Source organism: Sabethes cyaneus, chromosome 2, assembly GCF_943734655.1.
Source record: "Sabethes cyaneus chromosome 2, idSabCyanKW18_F2, whole genome shotgun sequence".
In the NCBI taxonomy this organism is placed as follows: Eukaryota; Metazoa; Arthropoda; class Insecta; order Diptera; family Culicidae; genus Sabethes; species Sabethes cyaneus.
In genome coordinates this window covers 22,316,359-22,332,587 of record NC_071354.1, presented here as the reverse complement: position 1 = coordinate 22,332,587, position 16,229 = coordinate 22,316,359, and positions in this window count along the sequence as shown.

The following is a 16,229-nucleotide window of genomic DNA, read 5'->3' as shown; positions in this document are numbered from 1 at the left end:
TCTTTGTTTTTCTGTGATTCATCTTTTGTTTTTTCTTTTTTTTTGTTGTCTTTTTGTCCTATTATTGTTATCTTTTTACCGTCTGTTAGTTGTTGTTCGTTCTTCTTAAGGTTTGCCTTTTTCTCTTCTCAGTGATATGTAGTCATTTCTATAGCCTTTCGTGATATTTTTGGTCGCTCTTGATTGCGTCTTTTTGTCTTCATTTGTAGACTTTTTTGGCATTTCGTGTCGCGATTTTGTCGTCTATTTATCATACCTTTATCGTCTTTTTTGCATTTGTTTAGCTTTTTCGTCATTTCTTATTTTCTTTTTTGACACTTTTTGACGCTCCTTTGCCGGGTTTTCGGAGTCTTTATCGTATTTTTGTCATCTTTCGTCTTTTTTCATCATCTTTTTGTCTACTTGACATCACTTTTTCGTTGTCTTTCCGTCTGCCTTTCACGGCCTCTTCGTTTTTCTCATCTTTTCATCTATTTTTTCTTCTTTTTCATTTGTTTCGAGCTGCTAAAAACCGAGTCAAAGTTTATCATTATTAGGTTCACTCATTTTCACTTAATTTTTCTTAGATGGTCACAAATCTTCCCAGTGCTTATGTCATGAAAACTTCATTTTAAGATTCAGATCGAAACCTTTGTTCCACCATAGCTGGCAGTTTCTATATTCAAATTTTCGCTATTTTGCCGCAGGTCAAGAAAAAGCTCAGACAGTTTCACTTTTTCCCCATTCATCTTATTATTGCATCCGGACGGATTCAGTTTTACAGCGGAAACGAGCAAACATTGACAAATAGTTTTATCGGTTTTTCATGATTCTAATATTAATTGCCACACAAAATCCGACGAATCGTGTGTACGGTTTTGATCGTTCGCGTTCGTTTATTGATTGGTTTTATAGTTCATAGTTCGTAATTGCCGGCGATAAAAAAGCGGGCTTCACCAAACCGTCGTTGCTGCTAATGAAACTTTTCATCGTCTCTCGAACCCGACCGAATTGCCTACAACGCCGTTGTTGCTGCAGCAAGGAACGCAATTGATGAACCTGCCGCATAAACCTATAGCCATAAGCTGCTAAATATTAATACTCATGTCGTTAGGATGTTTTGATTTGTGAAATCATAAACTTCCTGCTACACGGCTGCTGTTTTTTGCCGCTTGAATGCTACTAGAGAAGGCATCCCTGTTTTCTTCTCACGAGCCAATAAAATTTATTGTCTGACATTTGTGTGTCGATCAAAAAGCAGTAAAATGGCAAAAGTGAAAGTTTTTTTTTATTTGTCTATTCGCCACCTCAATGCGCGCTGTAGTAGTTATGCTCTGTGTCTGTTTGATTAGACTATAAAATGGCTAACCATTTTATAAAGAGCACAAACCTCGTTCACGACGACGGTCTACCATCGATTGGCGGATTCTCAATGGATAAATATGCCATAACAAGATTTTATGATGACCTATTTATCCTGATGATTTCTAGTTTGAAATTTGTTGCCACTCGATTGAATGTTTTTTCAACCATCGCAATTAACCGGCGATTAATTCTGGCGGCCTCAGCCAAGACCGGGGAGGCGAAACTAAAGTCAGTAGCCGGCTAGTAGGTACTCATAAGTTTTTTGCCTTATGCTGAAACTTTTGAGTAGCCAATTTAGATTCAATTTCCATTTCAGTGTGCGTGTCGGCACGGTACCGCCGGACGGTCATGGACGCCGGAGGAAGTTGGTCATTTGTTTTTAAGTATTCCAGTCATGAACGGAAAAATTGACATTTTCATCGTCCGCTTCTTTTGAGTTGCAGCAATTAGCTAGACTGAAAGGTTCTCAGCGCTTTAATACGTGCATATAAATCGATTGTAATGTGACCACTGGTCACTGAGGGCCACCGTCGGTACGGGTAGATGAAGACATTATTGGTTCCGGCTCAGTTGTCCACCGTAATCCGGTGTTGTAGGAAATAATCATGACAATTTAACACTCAAAATGCATCTGTTTATGTTTATGTCTACTTTCCCTATTCGTCGGAATTCAAATCCAAAGCAATTGGCGACAGCAACGGCGTGTGATGACGACGATTCTATCCATTAGTATAAAAATCAAATCAATTATGAAATCCAATTGGTCAACAGGTCATCCGTGCGCCAATATATATCTCAACTCGTGACAGTTGTGCGAGCTAAACTAGTCAAAGTCCATTTAACACATTAAAACGATTATCTTCAATGCAGTTTATTTCCATAACTCGCCCGGGCCGGCCCTGCCTAGCGCTTATATTTTCTGCGAGGGCGAATCCACTCGAAGGAGATCGATTTTTCAAAAAATATTGCCATTTAATCGAATCGCCCGCGAGTCCCGAGTGCGGATTATCCGTCTACACCGAGCTGGTTGCGTAGTTAATAGCCTATAAATTAAGGATTAGAAACCTGCAGCAGCCGCCAGCCAGCCAGCGCACGGATTCGGAATGTTGTTGCACTTTTCGAACGAATCTTACGTAAAGTCCGGCTGCGACGGAATACTCCCTCACTTAGGCGGCGGACGAAGACACCTCCGGAGGATTGGCAGGTCTGTCTGGTCGGGTCGCTAACGTAGTGTTAACCCCATCAGCGCATAGTCGAATGAAAAATGTTATCCACTAATGGTGTTATTTATGATGCAACGATAAAAGGCAATGTTTGCCCAAATACACATGTGCACATGTGGTTAGAGGTAGTGGATTATTCTTTTCTGAACTATGGCTTGTCTGTTTGGGGTGAATTTATCTTTGCCGGCATGATTAACGCATTAACAATAATGGTTCCGGGAAAAGGTTAAGGTTTGAGTGCATTCGATAAGCTTTACAACCTGTTTGATGTGTTTCTCATACTCTTCGTGTTGTATTTTGATTTTGTTCTGAAATTTGCTTTTTAATATGAAATAATTGGATCTGCATTATTAAGAATTTTATTTAGGCTAAATAATAATGCATTATTTTGTATTAAAAAATGAAATATTTGTCGATATGAGGACGAATTTTGAAAAATGGGACATGGACATGAAAAAATTAGATCTGCATTATAAAGACTTTTTATTTAGGCTGAATAATAATACCTAATTTAATATTAAAAAATAAAATATTTGTTGATGTGAGTTCAAATTTTAAGAAATTGGGACATGGATTCGAACTGGGACATGGAGATTGGAGCGGAATATAAAATGCCACCGGGATTCAAACCGGGGCACTAACTAAGAACGGAATGTGTATGGTACAGACTTAGACAAGAACACGCGCGTACGGAAAAGGTCCGGAACTCGCACCGGGACATTGATTTGGGTCAGGAACACTTGAAAGACATGGCCTCAGATCACTACACATGCTAAGACGAGTACACGAATTCGGACTGGCACATGGAGCAGATTTAGAAAAGCACCATGGGCTGAGACAGATAGAATTGCGTTCTGGGATAGACCGGAACATGTGCATAAAATGCATTCGGGTGTTACGGGACACCATCCCCACCATGCGAATCAGTTTCTATTTTACCAAATTTCTGGCACACAACTGAATACTTATTCCTTCGGCCAGCTTGATCGTAGTTATTTGTCAATAATTTGGTGCAACAGGAACCAATTTGCACTGCAAAAATAGTAGCTCATTGTGTCCCGAAATGCTGGAATGGATCTTGAACCCAAAAACAGCCACGAAGTGGGACATGACTCTAACGCAAACTTGGCCCCAAACTTAGACCAGTAAACTGACGCGAACAGTCAGAGGTCTGTCTTCCTATCTCGGTTCAAGTTCGTTTTTCGATACTAATCTGAAGTGGTGGTCTGTAATCTCGTAACGGAATTTGAAGCTGTGTCCTCGGACCTAGATACAGAATGAAGCAAGACACGACCACGAATTTGTATGCAGACTCGGACTGGACTATGAAAATGAGCGAAAACTACTCGAATTGGGACATAGATTCGGCCCGAAACATGACTGTAAACCGGGACATGAACTCGGACCAAAATGTGGGCCGGAATAAGAATTCCAACTGCAACAAAGACAAGGGACGGGAGGCGAACTTGGACTGGAACTAGTACTCGAATCGTGGCACGGCCTTGGACTGTAGTACCGGTGTATAGCTTGAAATCAACACATAGACTCAATCCGGGACACAGATTCACACGCGAATTCGATCTTGGACCGACATACAAATCCATGGGAATGGTTCATAGAGAAATGGACAGAGACCGAGACATGGAGATTGGGGAGCGCTTAGGAAAACATATATAAATGGATCGGAACACAGACTCAGATTAAAGTTGGGTGTTGGATTGAAAGGTAGAACACTAGGACATGCATACGAACCTGTATTTAAACCGGGAAACACCAATACGAACCGAGACTGCGGTTAGAATATGAGCTTGGACCTGAGTAACTTGAACCGAGTCATGCGTTCAGAACAAAATAGGGATTCACATCGAAACAAGAACACGGATTGGGATACGGTCTCAGTTTGGAACACAAACTTAGACATAAACACGGACTCACATCGGAATTCCACAAACTCGTATCGATGCACGGACAAGAAAATGGACCGATTTAGATCGAGGAAAGAACACGGATCGAGGGGTCTGCACAGGGCATAGACATGAACGAATTAAACCCTCTGGCCACAGAATTTGACCGGGACATGGACACAAATTGGGACACGGATTCAGACGGGAACATGACGATTAGAATCGGTACATAGATTAGGTGCAAGATATGGACATGGACCGGAGTCCGAAATCAAACCAGAATACGGTCCCAGACTGTGACAATAACAGAGATCATAACCCGAGCTTGGACCATAACACAACCTCCAACCGGGGAATTGCTTCAGACCGAGATGCAGGATCGGATCGGGACACGTATTTAGAATTGGACCGGTACACAAATTCATGGCGTCAAATCAGCGGGGTGCTATCCCTATCTTAACGAACGGTGTTTGACAGTCGACTTAACGAAGGGCGCTATTGCAGGAAAAGCGCCCGTCTGACAGGTAAAATTGCTGCCAACCTTGTCGAGATGTGCTGAGATGTTGACAACAAAAACATGGCACCCATCGCAAGCCTCTGCGTCAAATGGCCTCGAACTGAGACACAAAGGTTTTAGAATTAAACAGTCCAAAATAGACCTTGAACAAACCGGAGAATGTATCGTATTCATACGTAAATGGTCCGAAACATGGATTCGGATTGAAGGTGGGACTCTACGGACTACGACATGGATTTAAATCAAACATAAACCGGAATATGAATTCAAATTGCGACAGGGACAGGGATCGGAAGGTGAACCTGGATCAGGACACGCACCCGAATCGTGAGATCAGAGCATAAAACTAAATCGGAACACAGATTCAGATTCCGTTACGAGATTACAGACAGTCACACAGATTAGTATCGAAAAATGAACTTGGTCCGGGATGGGAAGAAAGGCCTTTGCATATAAGGACCAGGACATTCGTTGGACCGGAATACAAACTCAGATTAATTCAGAATTTGGATCGGAACATAAATTGAATACATGCTGATATCGGTTCATTGTACCCAAACACAGTTCGATGAAATATTGGCTGCAACAACGTCATATTTCGGAGAGATCTGCCTGGGACACGAACATTTAACATTGAAAGTAGTTCGGGGGCATCGATTTCACCATTCAGTAACTTTGCTTTAAACAGTGCTTGCTGAATTTTCCGCCTTCGTTCCAGAGTATCCAGCCCCAATAGCTGGCATCTATCAGATTATTGGGATCACGCCAAGGCAAGCTTCTCAAAGCCAAACGAACAAACCGTTTCTGGACGCGTTCAATCCTAAGGCACCACGTAACTTGATGAGGATGCCATACAATCGACGCATTTTCCAAAATTGGACGAACAAGTGCACAGTATAACGACTTCCAACAATACGGATCCGAAAAATCCTTCGTTATCCTGGCAACAAAACCCAACTGTCGCGTTGCTTTTAATATGATTGTTAAACAGTGTGAATCGAATGTCATTTTTGTATCAAGATGAATTCCCAAGTCAGACCTTTAGTAACTCTCGTAAGCGTGACACCATCAATGTGGTAATCAAATAGTATTGGCTGAACGATACGGTGGAACGTGATCACCTGGCATTTTTCCACACTAATAATCAGTTTCTTCGGCGCCACTCCGCAAATGTTACTACCGAGCTTTGTAGACGCCAATAATCTTCCAGTGTGCGTACTGTTACGTACAGCTTCAAATCATCTGCATAAACTAGCTCCAAACTTCCATCCAAAGCCAGAGCAACATCGTTTAAAAATAAGACAACCAGTAGCGACCCGAGATTGCTGTCTTGTGGGACTCCTGATTTATTTGAGAAAGGTCGTGACTCATAGCCATCAATCTTCACTCTAAGTTTACGGCCCACTAGATAAGATTCCAACCAGGCTGTCAGTTGTACGGAAGAACTAGGTTGGGTTTAGAACCGGGACAAACACTAGTCGGAATACGGCATCGAATTGGAAAACGAAACTGATACGCAATAAAACATGGATTGACTCGAACTTGAACCAGAAAGATCTGCACTGAACCACGGACTCAGGGCAAGATATGGATCCTACCGAAGTGGAATGAGACACATCCTTAGTCCGGGGTACAAAATTTGTCCTGAACACGGACTCAGGTCGGAACATGAACTTGTACCAAGTCATGGACTGGAATAATGATTCAGATCGGGAAAAGAACATCGACCGTGATGACACATTCCCGCGTAACAGGACACCATGAACAATTTGTACTATGCTAATCAATTCCTACTTCACTAGGTAAATATTTGACGTATAATTAGAAAATTGTCAAATAAAAACGGCTTATTGCTCCCGTTATATTTAGTGAAATAGAAATTGATTCATATATTAGAAACGGCTTCATTAAGTGTACCGTAACGCTGGAATGTGTCAGATGGAAAGACGGACCAGAACGGAGGCACAGACAGAAGCACGTACTATTTTTTAGGCTACAAACTACGACACGACCCGGAACACAGATTAGAACCTCTGACCGTGATATAGAGTTGAACCGGGACACGGATATGGACTGGAATACGAACATGACGACTCGAGTCGGTACATGGATTTGGACCAAGATAAGGACACGGATATGGATAGCGAGACGAATTCGGACAAAAGTATGGATTCAGACCGGGATACGATTTTAGACCACGGGACACACACTTAAACCATAATACAGTTTCCGATCGGGAAATTGCTTCAGACCGAGTTAACGGCTCAGCTCGAGAAACAGAATAGAAATCGGACCAGTATAGTAATTCATATCATCAAATTGCCACGGATCGACTCGCAAAAGTAGACCTGAACATACACAGAACGGAAATACGGACTAGGATTAAAGGCGAGACTCGATGTGAAAGTGTTAAAGTGGAATTCGCATATGCGCGTTCCACTACTTTGATCGAAGAGTTAGACCCATTTTATAAGTTTTAACCTCACTTATGCCGACGTGCTCAAAACAAGAATTGAAGTCATGCTCCGAGTCATAAACGTGGAAAACAAAATCGCCAGTAAAACCTCTAACATTTCGATTATAAAACTAATGCCTGAAACATTTGTAGTGTTCAGTAGTTAAGAACTATCGGAGAAAGAAATAGCTCGTAGTGTTGTTAATGTTGACTTTATTGATCCATATACTTCAGTTTTTATCTGGTATAAAAGCCGGAAATTAAATATTGCGGTCATGGGGAACCATTTGAATGCAGTTTTCTAGTGGAGTCGCTTTAAACTCTTTTGGACTGGGACATACGTATGAGATGAGATGTTATCTACAGGTTTGAGTTCAAGCCTTATCAGTTTCGTTTTCCAATTCGAAGCCGTATTCCGACTAGTGTTTGTCCCGGTTGTAAACCCAACCTAGTTCATTTATGTTCCGATCCAAATTCCGAATTAATCTGAGTCTCTATTCTGGTCCAACAAATGTCCTGGTCCTTGTATGCAAAGGCCTGTCTTTCTATCCTGGTCCAAGTTCATTTTTCGATACTAATCTGTGTGACGGTCTGAGCCCGTAAGCTCGGTTTAAATCCATGTCTCAGTCCGTAGAACCACACCTTTAATCCAAATCCGTGTTTTGGACCATTTACGTATGATTATGATACATTCTCCGGTCTATTCAAGGTCCATTTTGGACTGCTTAAGTCTACCTTCGTGTCTCAGTTCGAGGCTATTTGACGCCATGAATTTGTGTGCCGGTCCGATTCTAAATACGTGTCCCGATCCGATCCTGCATCTCGGTCTGAGGCCATTTCCCGGTTGGAGGTTATGTTATGGTCCTAGCTCGGGTCATAATCTCTGTTATTGTCACAGTCACGCACATACCGATTAGAATATGGATAGGCTAGGAAAGGTGTATAAATCTGGATATAAATTGCTCGAGCCGAATCACAGCTACGACCCGAGACTCCGGTAAGAACATGAGCTTTGATTAGAATTGCTCGTACCGAACAATGGACGCTGGACAAGATATGAATTCATACCGAGAAAAGATACAGATTGGGAGATGGTCTTGATCTGGAACACAGACTTAGACCATAATGGGCCAAGGTCAATTAAACTGGTACACACTCTGATCGGAATACGGATCCGGATTAGAATACAGATAGGCTCAGATCCGTGTATAAACCGGGATATAAACTGCCTCTGGCCAAGGATTCGACCGGGACACTGTCATACATTGGGATGCGGAATCGGACAGAACAAGCTATGAGCATGAACCGGAACACGAATTCAGCCAAAGCCATGTTATCAAACCGGTATATGGTTTTAGGTTACATATTAAAAGCAGAGATCGGGACCCGAACTTGGATCCGATCTTGGGCCATATTGGGCCTCAGATAGGGACAGATAGGGACACAAATTTACAATTGGACCAGCTTGAGAATTTATATCGTCAAATGGCCGGGACCTGAAGATAGATCTGAATAGGTACAGATCAGGAGACGTACGTAGGCATACGTATAGGAATCTGGGCACGAGTTCACATTAAATGCGGGAATCGGACAGGGATCGTAAAGTAAGACCAGTTTCTAAGCATTCCTCTCCTGACGCAGCACACTGGTGCCCATGTGTTTTTCAGTTGTCGAAACAAGAATTGAAATCAAGCTCAGATCACTCATGAACGGGAATAGCAAAATTGTTATTTTCGCACTAAAACCTCTAACGTTTTGGTAATAAACTAATGCTAGAAATGTTCGTAGAGTTCAGTAGTTGAGAACTATCGGAAAAAGGCCGAAACACGGATACGAACCGAGACTCTGGTCAGAATATGAGCTTGGATCAGAATGACTCGTACTGAACCAGGGGCTCAAGACAAACGTGGACTCCTGCCAAAGCAGGGACATGGTCTCGGTATGGGACACAAACTTAGACCAAAACAATGCGTACTCGGATCGAAACACGATTCAGACCAAAATACGGAGACAGACCTGAACAGGGGCACAGAACACTTGCTAAAATGTTCTAGTTCCAAACAAAGACACGGACCGGAAGACGGATCAGGACCTCTGACCGAGACACGGAGTTGGACCGGGACAAGGGTATGGATTGGAACACGAACATGCACTGGAACATGACGACTCGAATTGGTACATGGATTTGAACCAAAACATGGACATGGTCATGCACGTGGATAGGACCGGGAAATGATTCTACGCGTGTGTCGCCCATTTGGCATAAAGCTCTTAGGCATAACGACCATTTGGCAACATTCCTCAAGCTTCCTTTTATATCCAAATGGTCTTTCCTAGATGATTCAGAACGAGACAGCCGCAAGCCGCGAATATTTTTGGTTACCCATCGTTGCAAGCACTGGCCTGTGGGAGGGGGCAGGGGGAGTGCGGCATCCTCTGTCTAGGTTTATTCGTTTGACTAGATTTACCTGCTACACGTTATTTTCTCTTCATCGTCGTTTCGTCATGAGCCCTCCAACCGATTTTCATTTTAAGACTACCATTGGAAAACTGAGAAAAAATGCTATAAGAGACATTCATAAAATTAGGTGTTCATTGTGATTACCTAAATGAAACAACCAATTATCTGTAGCAAGGTTCCCAATTTTCATATAATTATTGTGACATTTTCAAATTTGGTGTGACATAAACAATAAACGACACGATTTTGTAAAGAGAAAGGATCGAACTTTTAAGTGAAGCGAAAAAAAATTGGCGCCCATCTTGGATTTGGCCGCCATATTGAATTTTATCATAAAATTTCCCCAACCGATTTTAATTTTAAGATCTCCATTGGAATGCTGAGAAAAACACTATATGGAGCATTTATTAATTTTAAAGAGCAGTGGAACTTCACTGGAGTACACTGTTTGTATAGGATTACCTACGAATGGCCGAAACACAAATGGCCGAATCACGAATGGCCGAATCACAAAAGGCAGAAACTCTAAAGGCCGAACGTCATATTCGGCCGAAAATAATCACGGCCTTCAGCCTGCACATATGCTGGGTATATGCTATCCTTACTCGCTGCCGCTCGTTCGAAGTAGGGATAATCCCTACTAGTCAGTAAGCTCAGGAAAATGCATGCACCTAAATAGTAGTGGTTTTTGCGGGGGGTTGTCCCGCAGTGGCCGGCGCTTCCGACGGCGTGTCACCGCGCACACTCGCGGTCTGCGACAGTCTCGCCCTGAATCATTGAGGAAACATTTGCTACTGACATGATCAGCGGGCTTCGTACCCTATAATAAACGTAAATAATTCGCGCTTAGGGGAACAAAGAATCTTCAATCATCTATACTCTATCTTCCAAAATAAAAAATAGGACGCAGACTATGTCTTGTTTTTCTGAAACTAAGGTACAGAATTCTACGAAAAGCGTTTCTCCTTCACCTATCAATGACGCGGATCATCACAAAGCTGCGAGTAGAGCAAAAGGCAATAGAGGGGAAAATTTTAGAGGTTTTTCAGGGGGATGTTTCAAATTCGCGGAGAGAATTAGATGAAAAAAATTATTCTAAATGTGTAAGGTCTCACAACAGGAGCAAAAAAAAAGTTGATTTGGGCATACCGGAGAAATTCGGCCTTTCGTGATTCGGTCTTTCGTGATCCGGTCTTTCGTGATTCGGCCATTCGTGATTCGGCCTTTCGCGATTCGGCCTTTCAGGATTCGGCCTTCTGTGACTGTTGTTGGAATTCGGCCATTTGGATTTCGGCCATTCGTGATTCGGCCATTCGTGATTCGGCCATTTGTGTTTCGGCCATTCGGTACCAGCCCGTTTGTATATGAATGTGTCGTCCGTGTTTGGAAAGTTGAGAAATCATGAAGAAATTGTATGGCGAGTGAATTTTTCTCATATGAAATTTCATTATGAAGCAATTGAAATAATAAATTGTCTTCTATGCGAAACTATTCTTAGAAAAATTTTCGATCAAGTGATGAGAAAAGCTTGTTTATCTGTCACGAAATGGATGAATTGTATAGACATTCAAAGCCTGACTAGTTGTCCACGTTTTGATTTTACATCCTTATCTTTCTATAGTGTTCCGTGTTTCCTTCGAAAAAACTCGGTGGCCTGATAAAATTCGTTGTCATAGTCACTTTGATGAAATTTTCTTTACTTTCATAAATATTAAATTCCCAGTTACTGTAGTTTTGCTATTGCGGTTTCCATATTTAGTGTACAATTTTTGCGTCTCCACGGAATTGCTGAACATTTCCAACTAGTTCCGGTTGCATTCATTCGCTGTTGAAATTTAGCTCGTTACACTGCATTTGCACAGAAAAGCCCGGCCACAATGGAAGCTGCGCTACATCAAATATTAAAAGCTCGTTTCAATGCATTCAAAAACTGTCACCGAAAATTCTATTCCTGCCGGAAGCCAATACACCGGATACGCTGGAGCATTGTCCGCGGTCGGCTTCCCGTCACCGGACAGCAATGATTGTGGCGCGGCGGTGTGGCCAGCTTTTACATCGTCGGAACCGGCGTGGCGGTGTACGGCGGGGCACGGCAGCCGGATAACAATGCTTGAACACTAGTGCCTAACAAGTAGTTCTGAATAATATGAAAGCGGAACCAGTCGGCCGGTGGTGGTTTGCCCTAAATTTGCTGCCAGGATTGAGTGAGTCGGAAAAATGCCGCTGCCACGTTTAAAAGCGATTTTGAAATTGGGTCCAGACCGAACCGAACCGAGAAGCTATCCATAATTTTGCTTTTTTTTTCTTTAATTCTTTACTGAGAATCCGGATCTGACTTTGCTACACTGTTGTTTCGCTAATTCTTGTCTCCTTTGTGCTGTGATCCAAATTTTCGGAATGGGAAGCAAGAGTTTTCAGCAAGAATAATGAAAGCTTTGTGCGATACTGATGTATAGCCCCAGCAACGTACACCCCCGTTCGCTTTTCTGTTTTGCTTCCGTAGACTGGAAGGGGCGTAATCTTTTGTCAGTTGATGGAAAGTTGTGGGACAGTTATGAAATATTGCGTTTTTTTCCCGACTTGTGTATTTTCGCTGCTACTGGGTGACAGTTCGTTGTTCGTTGATACCACTGGGTTTTCCGACAAAAATAAAAAAACGGAAAAGCTACGAAATGTATTCGCAATTTACTCGCAACACGCTGTAACACAGCAAAAAGCCAGAAGCGATGGACAAAGCCCAAAAGTTGATCCATTTTTCATAGAAAAATGCAAATTTTAAGCAGGAACAGCTGCTAGCTGGCCGGAAAAGTTTTTTTTTACATAACACTCGGCTTTCTTTCAGATTGCTTATCTGTTAGTTCATCCTCCCTTAGGGATGATAGTCTGCCGGTTTTGATTTCATCTTTTCATAGCTAATCTCGCCGTTCTTTTGAAGAAACTCTGAAGGGTCGAAGGAAAACGCCTACACATACACCCAATCCCTGGGTACAATAATCTAGCATTACGTTCAATTATCACTGCACGCTTCAGTATTGATCATTAATAATCCAGCCGCAATGCTGGAATTAGTTCTTCATACCGACTAGCTCAATTAGGGACGGTATGATGTCGCCCGGAACCAACCGAGCACCCAGAACGTAGTGCGGCCGGATTGATAAGTGACTGTAGTAGGAGCTCTCACGTATTCAGTTAGCCTATGGTTCGGTAGCCTTCTAGCATCCGCCCACGACGCACGGGATCCGGATGGTATTAACAGTCTAGAAGGGGATAGAATATGTTTAGTATTTCATTCGTAAAGCGGAATACGGAACCGTAGAATAACTCTGCCCGGCTGTGGTGGAGTCAATATTCAATCAGTTGCTTACTCACTCCTGTGTTCCGCCCGACTCTCAGAGGTCTATGATGCAGCAGTAAGTCAAGCAAGTTGCAGTCGTTCAGCATGGTTCCGGATCGAAGGCCGTCGGACGTGGTGTGCATGAAATTCCTGCTTATTGCCGTTATTATTATGATTATTACTATAAGGTGAACATTAGTTTTAGCTGATCCTGCTCTTCGATGCCGGTATGTATCGGAAGTAATAATCTTGAAACGGATAAGTTTATTTGATTTATTTTTTTCCTGATCAAATTTTGGCCGGTGAATGGAATTTTACCAATATCCTCCGTGATTATTTTTGTGCTACAGTTATTAGCAGTTTTCACGGCCGTGCCCAGACTTTGATGGATGGTGGGGCACCACTCGTTCTGCTGAGTATCTTAGTCATTTTCTGAATCAACTAGAAAGCTACGTGAAAATTACATTTAATTCTACTACACCTTTATTTCTTTGCGTAGGATGATGAAATTAGAAGACCGTAACAAAACTTGTTACTAGACTACAGATAAAGTATAAGATAACCTATTGGTATAATTGGGCAACACACTCAAGTTCTGGCCTCGAACGCCACCGTCGCTGTGTCAATATTTGTAGCCTAATATCAGTAATCTTTTAGTTCACCCAATTTGTTATTTTCCACATCAAGCATTTGATCTTCCCAAACAAAAATATCTAATTTTTGTTTTTTATTTTAGTATTTGAGTTATTTTTGTTTTACTTTCCTTTTATTTTTTGTCATTTCCATGTTCCGTACTTTTGTATCATTTTTAAGTGAGATTTTCATATCATTTTTTTAGTGATTTCTGTGCCAGGTTTAGTGCTATTTTTGAGCTTTTTGTTTCTTCTTAATAGTATTATTTGTGTTATTTTGTTGTTTTTTGAAACGATGGTTCTACAATTGATAAAGGGACGGCAGGAGAAAGAATTGAAAATTTTTTGGTGAAGGAGGAGGAAGAGCGGAAAGGTGAGGAGGGGAGAGGGAATATTGGTAGCTACGCTTAACAAGTAGTCGTTTTGACTCTTACCTTTTGTTCAATGCTGGAAGGTGCATGAGTCGAACCAAGCTATAATCTGAGATTATAATCGGATTCGAACCCACAACACCCGCCAGTGCATGTGGTTCGCTGGTACTTGTACCTGCAAAATGCGCAGCAAAAGGCATAGCAGCCAAAACCATATCGTTCACTGGCGAATGAGTCGATGGATTCTTCGGTTTGTTGGCGTCTCGCTTGGTGAATTTGGATGTTTTCGGGGAAGCAGCAATAGCTAGGGCGTAAATTAAATACAGTCATACGGGAGCTTAACCCATAGCTCATCTCGTATATATTTCTGTCATCTGTGCTAGGGCAGCATTAACGTGGGAAGGCAAAAAAAATGAAAATAATGAAATAATGAATAGTCGTCTAATATTTTCTCAATTAATAAACGTCTGTTAAGGAAACATGTAATCTACTGTGTTGTAATGGAATGGAAAAATTTCCATTCGATTGATACCAATATCTCTAAAATCTATTGATGGATGACTGAGTTATAAGCGTGCAAACTATAACCACTTTTCGTTGCATGTTCCCTTTCCGTTTTTCTAAAGTGCATCCCCATATAGATAGAATAGATATCAAAGACGTAGTCCTACGTCAAAAGTGTTGCTTACATTGAAGCTTTTATCACAAAATTCGCATAACGTAGTTCTACGCCAACCGGTCGTGTCTGGAACACAACCCGTGGTGATTTTTTTTGTATTATTTTGGAACCATTTTTCTATAATTTATTACAATATTTTTGTACCGTTTAGACGCCAGTTTTGTTGCATTATGCGTAATTTGTATGTCATTTTTGGAAATGAAATAAAAAGAAAACTTATCCAATTTAATTCTACTATGTATATTTTATTCTTGTTCGAATTTCTCCTTCCATGTTTTCTCTGTTTTCTTTTTTTTCTAATTTCTCTGCTTAACGTTTCCCCAGTTTTCCGTGATTTCTCAGTTTGCTCTGTTTTCTACTTTTCCTGTTTTCTCTGTGTTTTATTTTTTCGGTTTTATCTGTTTAATGCGTCCTCTGTTTTTTCTGATATTTCTGTTTACCGATTTATCAATTTTCTCTGTTTTTTACTCTCCATGTTTTCTTAGTTTTCTATGTTTTCTGATTATTCTGCTTTCTCTGATTAACGCTTCACCTGTTTTCTTCGGTTTCTATGTTCTCTGATTTTTCAGTATTATTTGTTTTCTGCTTACCCTGTTTTCTAATTTACTGTTCTCTGCCTTCCCTGTTTTCTCTGTTTTCTAATATCTCAGTTTCCTCTGTTTAGTGATATCCCTGCTTTTTCTGAATTCTCTGTTTTCGGATTTCCCTGTTTTCTCTAATTTCTTATTTCGGCCTTTCTGTTTTCTGAAGTATCTCTTTTTTCTGTTTTCTGCCTTACTGTTTTCTCTGTTTTCTGATTCCTCAGTTTTCTCTGTTTAATGCTTTTCCTGTTTTCTCTGTTTTCTGCCTTCCCTATTTTTATCTGTTTTCTGATAATTGTCTTTTCTCTGTTTTCTGCCTTACCTTTTTCCTATGTTTTCTAGTTTCTTAGTTTCTTGCCTTCCCCGTTTTCTGATATTTCTCATTGCTCTGTTTTCTGCCTTTCCTATTTTCTCTGATTTTTCTGTTTTCTCTGTTTTCTGCTTTCCCAGTTTTTTTTCTATTTTCTAATATCTCTATTACTCTATTTCCTGCTGTCTCTGCTTGCTTTGTTTAATGCTTTCTCTGTTTTCTCTGTTTTCTGCCTTCTCGGTTTGCACTGTCTTCTGATTCCTCATTTTTCTCTGTTAAATGCTTTCCCTGTTTTCTCTGTTTTCTGATTTCTGCCTTTCCTGTTTTCTCCGTTTTATGGTATACAGTAATGTTCCGATTTTGTCAGCCCCCGATTTTGTCTACCCCTGATTTTATCAGCTTTTTATTCCGATTTTGT